The 10,022-nt window shown below is 33.5% G+C and overlaps 1 non-coding gene across 1 annotated transcript; it reads right to left on the reverse strand.

Moving 5' to 3' along the window:
• Positions 1–9,318: 9,318 nt before the first annotated feature.
• Positions 9,319–9,392, reverse strand: Trnai-aau. The gene has a single exon. It is a non-coding gene; the product is annotated as a tRNA-Ile (tRNA).
• Between the last annotated feature and the right edge of the window lie 630 nt (positions 9,393–10,022).

A 10,022-nucleotide genomic window follows, 5' to 3' on the forward strand; every position in this document is an offset into this window, starting at 1 on the left:
AAAGGGGAGGGGTAGGATGTGCTTTCGCTTTCTTTCAAAAAGCCTAGAAAAGAATGGTATGCACTGACGATCTGGTACGGGGGAATCGAACTTTCTGCCCCTTGAGGTGAAATCCGCCGTAATCACGTGGAACATTCCCGCAAAGCTTAGCCGAATGCTTGCAGAATATCGCTCGAGACTGGTCACGAATGCATAATGTCAAAATTTTTGCGTATCTCTCAAATCCTTCCATAGGATTATAATTCGGTAAGAATACCTTATTTTTCTGTAATTAACGTCCATTAACATCTTTGAAACATGACAAAGTAAAACTTACCATCTGAACCGTTTAATTTATAAACGTCGTATATGTTTCCACAAAAAAATGTCCTTGAAAACAGTCCTCGTATAACCTTCCCTCATAGCTGTTCAATTATGAACTAAGTAATAAAATATTTCCCAAACCGTGAATTTAATTTCGCAACTGGAAAATGAGATTGTTTTCAATAAGAAAAAGAAAACGAGAAATTGACTTACTTTGCATTTGTAAAGGTGTTCAAAGTGTTTCACTCTTTACCGCAAAATATCACGTAGATATCTTAAATGTCTTTCTCGAGTAACAATTCTCAGGACTTTCGTTGTAAATTGATTCTTAATACGAGGTGTTCAGGGTTGAAATTTTCGTTTAGTAAACGTTTCAGTACGACACGAGTTAATGGAGTTTGAAATATGCAAGGCTATCTTGACTTCTCGCTTTGATACAAACTCGACATCAACTTGTGGATATAACATTTCAGGTTGTATTTATTTGCATATATATTACATATTTATTCGATTTATGAAATAGATAACTTTATCATATTTCACTAAGTTAATATCAGAAATAAAATTACTACAGGCACTAGGGACATGACATTTTAGCTCCCAAGGTTGGCGTATTGGCGACGTGAAGAAATGGTTTTTTATTTCTTACAGCGGCAATGACTATAGGCGTTGGCGACCACATTCCATTAGTTGGTCCATTTGATAGTCCGTCTACTATGACATAAAAAGAATATTTTGATAGTTTAAGAGAAAAGTGAAGTACTGTATTGCTTGTTATTAGTTACAATTAAAAAATATGTATTTTGTTTGTTAATTTTTCGTTTTTGATTTTGACGAATGAAACAAATTATTTTAAGAGAATTAATTTTATAAAAATTCAGATTTTATCAAACTAGATGGAGAATAAGTAGGTATCGACGGTATTTCTAGGTAACGCTGAATCAATTGATTAGACCTACAAACTTTTGTTATGTCTATGCTTAATAGAAAATCTATTGTTTTGTGCCAAAAGATACAATTAACAAAATTCTAGCACATTTTTTCATGTCTCTGTCACACTCGTATGACGATTGATGCGAGAAAGAGACAAATATAATGTCGTTCCATTAAACATAATTGATTCCATGATTATCCACAATTTTCAACCGCCGAAGAGTAAATACAGTTCAGCTCGTAATCCTCAACTGTGTAATTATCTACACGCCTGTACCGCAAGTGTAGGCATCGATTTCGAATACCAATGACCATTTGATTGTGTCCTAAGCTAATATTTGTATTTGAACCTTGGACCTGTAAGGTGACAGATATTGACAGTGTAGACCATTTGATAATTAACAATATATAATACTATTTATCAACCGGCAAGCGTTGCCTTTTTAAATTAATTTATTAAGTATTAACTTCACTTGATGCAAACCTGTCTTGGTAGTTATCGTCATATATGTACTTAGCATTCATGTGTTCTGATTTGAATGGTGATTGAACCAGTGATGACCTATGATTGACCCAAATTTTGGTGGCGCATTGGCGACGTAAGGGATGGTTAAGGGTGGTTCTCGGAACCCGCAGATATGATGAAAAATTGAGAGAATTCAATTTTTTGTTTTAATATTTATTTTTTGTGGATTGCCCGAGTACGGCATATAGATTAATTAAACAAAAATAACATGGGCAAATTTTGATTATTTGATAAAAGATTAACAAAGATATTAATGATTTGAATAAGGTAGGGAGAATCATATTAGCGGCAGTGGGAAAATTTTAGAATGTAATAAAAAATATTTTTTTTTTTACATTTAATATCAATTTAAAACAATAACTATATATAAGATTTTAAATTAATATGGTTATTTTTATTACTAACAGTATTTTAATATCGAAATATCAAGCTCCACCAAATAAAAATAAAAACAGGCATTGTTCCTTAAATGATTTTATTATATTTTTTGATCCATATTCAGAAAATTATCTTTTATGGACATGTTTTTTTTTCCCATTTTTCTTCGTCTCATTAACTACTGTTCTATATTTATTTAAAAAAAAAAACAACACATTATACCGGGACTACTGTCTGGACGCCGGAGGTGAGTTCTCTAACTATTAAGATTCATTTTCGAAAACTTCCTGGATTTCCGGTTTTTGAGTTTCAGTACATAAGTAAAACATAACATTTTGTTTTGATTTAAGTAATAAAACTCAAATATATATTGAATATGGAAAAAATCCGCTGGACATTGAATTACCCATAATAATTCTTACAGTTTTTTACTGAATCACATACAAGTGTCGAATATTGAGCCACGTTGAAATACGCTTTTTTTGTGTTGTTATTGTGTATGTTAGAATGTCTATAATTAATTTTGCGTCTTCATTTTATAATAGTGTTCGAATATGAGTCCAGCTTTACTGTTAGCTGACAGTAGAGCTGTTAAAAAGTTAATATAATAATAACAAATCATTTATTTCAGACTATATGTCCATTTTGTTTGTAACAATTCTCATATCCTAGTGTTAGTACAATAAATAATTCTAAAGAAGAAAAAACAAAAAATAAACTTTTAATAATCACTGCTGCGCCATCCCGTTAGAGATAGCACAACAGTGATTGATATACAAGCAGTCAAGTCTGCTGGCTAATATGAACAAATAAACTTGCCATGTCTGTGAAGCGAATCACTTATAATCATACTAAAACCGCCCCTCTCTTCAAATACATTTCAAGCTACGTGGTGAATCAATATATATAGGATTGTGTTACGCAGTAGAACCAAGATGGCTCAGTGGTTAGAACGCGTGTAACTTAACCGATGATTTAAATCAGACACAAAACAAACACCACCAGCAGCACCAGAAAATTCCGTGCTCGGCGTTGTTTATTCATCACGAAGAAACCTGAATGTATCTTATTTCAATGATGTTCTGCCACATGTATATCCACCAAACCCCATTTTAATGTGGTGGAATAAGTTTCAAAATTTCCTTATAGGGAGACGAAGCTTTAGCCCAGCATTAGGACATTTATATATTCTTTACTTTTACGACGCAGTGGCGGAACACTATAGCTTAATGCAGATAAAACCACGAGCAGCAACTAGTGTAAAATGCAGAATTTCCGCTTTAAATTTCATTAACAGAATAAATTCGAGTGATCCAGTTAAACTGTCTGACTAGTTTTACTATTCAAATTTATCCGAAAGCCCTTCGCTTAGCTTGACTTCTCTTCGGTTTAGACTATCTGGTATTCTCTAATTTAACCATAACTGAAAATATCGAAGAGCCCAGATGGCCCAGTGGTCAGAACGCGTGCATCTTAACCGATGATTTCGGGTTCAAACCCAGGCAAGTACCACTGAATTTTCATGTGATTAATTTGTGTTTACCTGCATGTGTATAATTTCAACGAAAATCTGCCACATGTGTGTATTGGAGCAGCGTGGTGGAATATGTTCCAAAACTTCTCCTCAAGGAGAGAGAAGGCCTTAGCCCAGCATTTGGAAATTTACCGGCTGTTAATGTAATGTAATGAAAATATCGCTTATATATATTATTAAACATAAAATTAGTTATGTATGTCTTAAGTGTTACAACAAAGGGACCACACACTGGAAGACAAGTTAAAATGACGATCTTGCAAGGGTCGAGGGAAGATTTTGTGTAAATGTAGCACGAGACAAGCTAACCAGGTTTAAGTTAATAATTAATTAATTTAACTTTAAGCTCTGACAAAGATCAAGCAAAGTGTACATCTCCGGATCTTTGTCCAACTTTATTCCACAATGGAGGTCGCCTGAAAGAGATCACTGTCAGCGATACCGCCTTCGAATACGTAAAACATTACGTGATCTTCTTTTGTATTAAAGACTAAATAAAATAAAAAATCTAAATTACAATTTGAACATTTGTATACGAAACTCTACTACTGCTTCTCATTACAATTTTGCTAAAAAAAAATTTAATGACGTAATTTCTTAGTATATTTAGTTAACGTTATTTGTAATGTTGGAAAATCTGAAATATCTTATTATTGCGTTCCCTTTTCTTCGTCGCAGATGTGTTCCGCCCATTAGGTGAATGCCATCCATCTTTGCAGTGGACATATTAATTGTCACAAGTGGTTACAGGACCGAAGCTCTATCTTGTCAGGTACTCGTACCGTCTTGATTTAAAATTGGCTCTAGATAACGTAAGCTATTATATTAAATTTTCTCATATATCGAGCAGATGTGAACCATGTATGATGTATTGATGCACTGAAACGACTGAAATTTCAACTCTACACAATTTATTTTATATTTTGTGTAACAAAAACCTGCAAAATAAACACAGATCGCAAAAAATATTATTTTGAAATCGTTTTGGTGTACGAATTTAAGTTGAGGGCTCTATAATGCGAAGCGGTGACCCCAGAAGTGGGAGAGTTTCCGAAATGGTAAATTTAAAACAATATTATAACTTGATATGATTTGAATTTACTAATTGGCAATGTTAAAACTATCTACGCAATTTTATTATAGAAAGGGTTGGTGGTGTATTGACTGAGTAAGAGTTAATTTATAAATAATATGTACCCCGTAGATATCGCGATGTAGTGGGTATTGCTTACCATCAGTTTACCCATGTAGCAGTCTGCCCACCGTTACTAAATTTAAAAAAAAATATAATTACTGCCGCTGATTTTATGAAAATTATCTAATATGTTTTTACGTATTGCGAAGCAAGTGTTATTAATCAATTAGCATCAAATATCGTTTTCGCTGGTTTATTAATATTAATATTCAATCTCTAGAATGTCTAAGCATTCGTATAATTATATCATTTAAACGTAGTAACGTGTAGGCCTTTTACTGAAATCAAAATGGCAACTAACCTTTTTCGGGCGAGTCAGTCGACTGTTATAAATGGGATCATGAAAACACTGAAGCATGTGTTTTATCTATATTGGATTCGTTTTAATGTTTTAAAAAATGTTTTTAAACCAAAACGCGATACAAAAGAGTTTCGTTACTAAAATAAATAATTACATCAAGTTTCGACTTGGGAACCTTCAAGAAAAGAGCGTACTCTTTCCTTAAAGGCCAGCAACGCACCTGAAAGCCCCCCGGAGTTGCCGATGTCCATGGGCGGTGGTAGTCACTTTGCAAAAGGTGAGCCTCCTGCTCGCTTGCCACCTATTACATATAACATGGTCTACCAAGATATTGGCACTGTAAGAAATATTAACCATTCCTTTGCCAATGCGCCACCAACCTTGGGAACTAAGATGATATACCCCTAGTGCCTGTTTGGCGATAGAATAGCCGATGAGTGGGTGCTACGTAGCCAGACGGGCTTGCACGAAGCATTACCACAAGTTTTACTAAAAAGTTTTATGTTAGAGCAACTCTATAGCAATTGACTTCTCACTTTTTTAGCATTTACATAATGTAATCGCAAAGCTATTGCAGCTTTCAGAAGATTTCCAAACAGTTTATACAGGAGTACGTCTGTTGATCTCTACGGCTAAGCTGAACAAATTCATTTAAATCAACGCAAATCACAAACAAAGTACCTGGAACGTGATGGCGCGCTCCGTTCGAGGATTGCGGCTCATCGGGTTTTGCAATGATTAAAATTAAAATTCGCTATTTTATCCATTTCAATAGATTTTATATAAACGATATTAATGATTTGTATTATATATATTATATACTTATCCATCCTATATAGATAATAACTTCAAACGATCCAGCTGTCTTCGTGTTGCTGTGATAAACAAGGTACATATAAAAAATATTTATTTATTAACATAAGAATTGGCAACGTAAGTTACAAGTTAACAATGAAATGGCCCCTTTGATAGACACTACCCACTCATCATAGGTATATATATATTCTACTGCCAAACATATTAATAGTGTTGTTGGACCGACTTACCGCGAGAAAACCCATTGGCCAATCCGTCTAACATTGTTTTTAATGAAACAAATAGATTCACTTGTAAAAGTTTAAACTCATCATTTAATGAAATAAAAACCCTATTACAGCAATAGAATTTAAATTGAATGTGGATTACCATTATTATTCACAAATTATGCGCAAACTACTTAATATATTAATGGTTGAATCCATTAGTATATTGTGTTATTCGCATTCAAGTTAAAACAAGTGGTAGCTTACCGCAAACATCCGAAATTAAAATTTAATAGCATTACTCGTGGAATTTATAATTACAAGTTTTCTGACCGATTTTAATGAACCTGAGAAATATTACATTTGGGAGGGATATAGGGCAGTTCCTTATTATATTACTGCTACAATTAACAGCGAATAGCCTCTAATGTAACCAGGAAATTAAGTTTTAGTGCTGCGATACTAAATACGCTCGGTTATTTTAAGAGAATAGTGTTTTGTATGGAAGTTATGAAGGTCGATGGTCGTCAATGTGTCGTGAAAGCATTTCATATTGGCAATTTCTGGTAAGAATTTTAATGGTTTATTCTCAAAGGTAAGAACTTTGTCAACCGATGTCATGTTTATGAAGTAGTTAGTCTAGTTGTTTACTACGCATATATTTTGGAGAACGGGTGACAAAAAAATGTATATTTAAAACAATAACAATAAATTATACTTATTCTTAAACATTACAATGAATTCGATATATATAGAATAATTGAGTTTAATTACAGAATAAGTACAAAGATACTCACTTGGGTTAATCACCAAAGAAAAACAGTTCAGAGCACCGATTGTGCCGTGTTCAACACTGAACCACTTCTGATCTGTTGACATCTGTCGACCCTTTCTATAGCAACTTGTCCTTTTTTATAAGATCGGAACTTGATTAATAATTATTATCTCCCACATATATAATATGACATCGGTAAATATAATCATTTTACCATTAAAAAAATATAAATGTTAATAAGGTGAAATGATCAAAAATGACACCATTAAACACACATACACGCAAAGCTACACCACCCCCCCACCACCAAGGCACGCATGCAAATAAATATTTGAATACTCTATCTATATCCTATACAATATGTTATATAAAATATTTAATTCATTTATAAAGTTGAAGCTTTGGTACATGGAAGAGCGGAACTCTCTTATATCATAATCTTTACTTAATCGATACTTTTATGTAAAGCAAAGATTTTTATAAAGTGATAACATTTTTATATATTATTTCTTCAGCTATTTGCCGTCCACTGCTGAACGAAAGGCAAAGCATAGAACGCCAACCATTGATATTGGGCAACCAGTATCTCCTATATTTTTATATCGTCCGTCCAACTTAATTACTTATTCTACACTAAGTTTGACCAAGCGCGGTGTCCATTATTTCAGGTGTCAGCTCCATCAGCAATCAAAGCGTTTGGAAAGATGACCAGCCCACTTCCACTCCAGTGAGCTAATTTAATATTTTAAATACAAAAAAATAGGTTATATATTAAATTTATATGATAATATATTTGACTGTTTTTGTATCTGTAGTACAATCAAATTATAAGAAAACTTTTGGAACGTTTTCGAATTTTCGAGCGATTCTGCGAATTCTAGTTCAAATACTCGAGTCAGCCTTTTGCTGTATTTGCATACAGACTTTGCTAGCTCAATGTTCAAGTTACACCGTATCTAGTATCAAAGGTGAACATGTGCCGGCTTATACGACTTTACGAGTATGTCGCACTGAAATTCGTTACAGAAATCCTGGGTTTATTTCTCATGGAAAACGGAACAAGCTTTGGATACAAAAAAAAAATAGGTTTCTTCTAAATTGTGGAAAATAAAGAGAAATCTAGACGTTTACTTTTGTACTTATCGCTTTGGTAATTTTTAGGCTGATTTTTAATCATTACCGTTTAAAATTGCAAACAATAGATGATATATAAATAAAAGGAATGGAAGAGACACTCGAACCTTCTAACGTGCTCATGCAGAGAATGTCTTGAAAGAAATTTCGTCTAAAATATCTGCAATCTTAACCTGGCCACTAGACAAGTTTGGCAGACAAAGTATGTATACATAGTAATTAATTAGTTATCCCCATTTACATATCCCCAAGTTACAAATGATTTATAGTTATTTTTAATTATTACTTGGTGATGTGGCTTTTTGCAAGCCTGTCTGGATACTACCCACTTATTCAAGGTCCTGTTTGAAATATGACTGATCCAGTGTAACTACAGACACACGAGATGTCACAGTACTCGGTAGTGAAGGAAAACATCGTAAGGAAACCTGCATGTGTCTAATTCTACCGGATTTCGTTGAAATTAGACACATGTGTCCATCAAACCGCATTGGAGCAGCGTTGTGCAATATGCTCCAAACCTTCTCCTCAAAGGGAGAGGAGGCCTTAGCCCAGCAGTGGGAAATTTACAGACTCTTAATGTTACGTTATGTTGTGTAAAGTATATATATATAGCGGAAGTACCCAATTAACACCAGGTAGGTAAATATTGCCATCATCCTGTGATTAAATACATGTGTTTATTTAGTACGTGTAAGGGTTGTTGGTTTTCGGTCTCGCATTATCGCCCCTAATTAAACTGTTCCGTCAAAAATTAGGCATATTTGTTAAGCAAAATTTACTCGACTATTCGCCGAAAATTCATTCGTCAAATGTCAGACGCACGTTTTAGCCACCCTGTCAGCGGTTCAAGGGGGGATTGTTGATTCTCCAAAAAATATCACAATTGGACACAAAGAGATTTATGGCCAAAAATAACAGGAAAAAATGTAAAATAATCTACGTTACGAGACGATATTTTTTCTTGTTTCGGATATAATAGATATTAATGTCCACTAAATAAAATACATACTAAGCAAAATTGAGGAAAGATAGATAAGAGAATACTTTGAATTATTTCGTTTAGGAATTTTTTGCCCGTGATATCTACCTTCAGGAAATCTCAATTTGTTTTTTATTAGTTATGAAAAATCTATCCCATTTTGTAATGTGGTTTTAACTCGAACTAATATAACAGTTTCGTTGTTAATAAAGGTATATACTGTACCAAAACTATATGGCCCATGAGGGGATCGAACCCGCGACCTTCGCGTTATTAGCACGACGCTCTAACCAACTGAGCTAATGGGCCTGGTGAGTGTAATGACGAAATACAGAATCAGGTAAGTAATCGTTTGAAACACAACAATACATAGCTTAGTCAAGCACGCTGCTCCAATGCGGATCGGTGCTTAAACGTGACGAATCATCCGAAAACAACTTTTTCTTTTATGACACCTTTTTTTTTATGACAACTTATGATTCTTTAATGACAACTGTCAACTATAAATGTCTTTATACCTTCGGTATTAAAAAAAAACGGAATGACATAAGGTTTTGCAACATTTTTTGGGCAGAAATTGGGGGCAAGTTGGTTTAGAGAAAAGGCCACTGGCAAACGACAGATATTGTTTTGCACGTGGATGAGAATACGAGACTTGACAGTCGTGATGGATCGTTCCCGTATTATTAAACAACGTAAATATTTATTACTAAACTTTCCTTTGATTATAATATAATTATTATTATGGTAATTTAAATGTGGTTAAGAAATGTTTTTGTTACTGCGTAAATTATTTATTACGTTTTGGAAGATATTTCACGTATCTATTCGTCAATATTTAAGTCAATATTACGTTGTTAAGGAATTTAAATTAGTAGTTAAGGTTATAAGTATCTTATTGGAAGTAATTTTATTCTATTTTAATTATTTATTTAATTA

Source organism: Vanessa atalanta, chromosome 8 (genome assembly GCF_905147765.1).
Source record: "Vanessa atalanta chromosome 8, ilVanAtal1.2, whole genome shotgun sequence".
NCBI lineage: Eukaryota > Metazoa > Arthropoda > Insecta > Lepidoptera > Nymphalidae > Vanessa > Vanessa atalanta.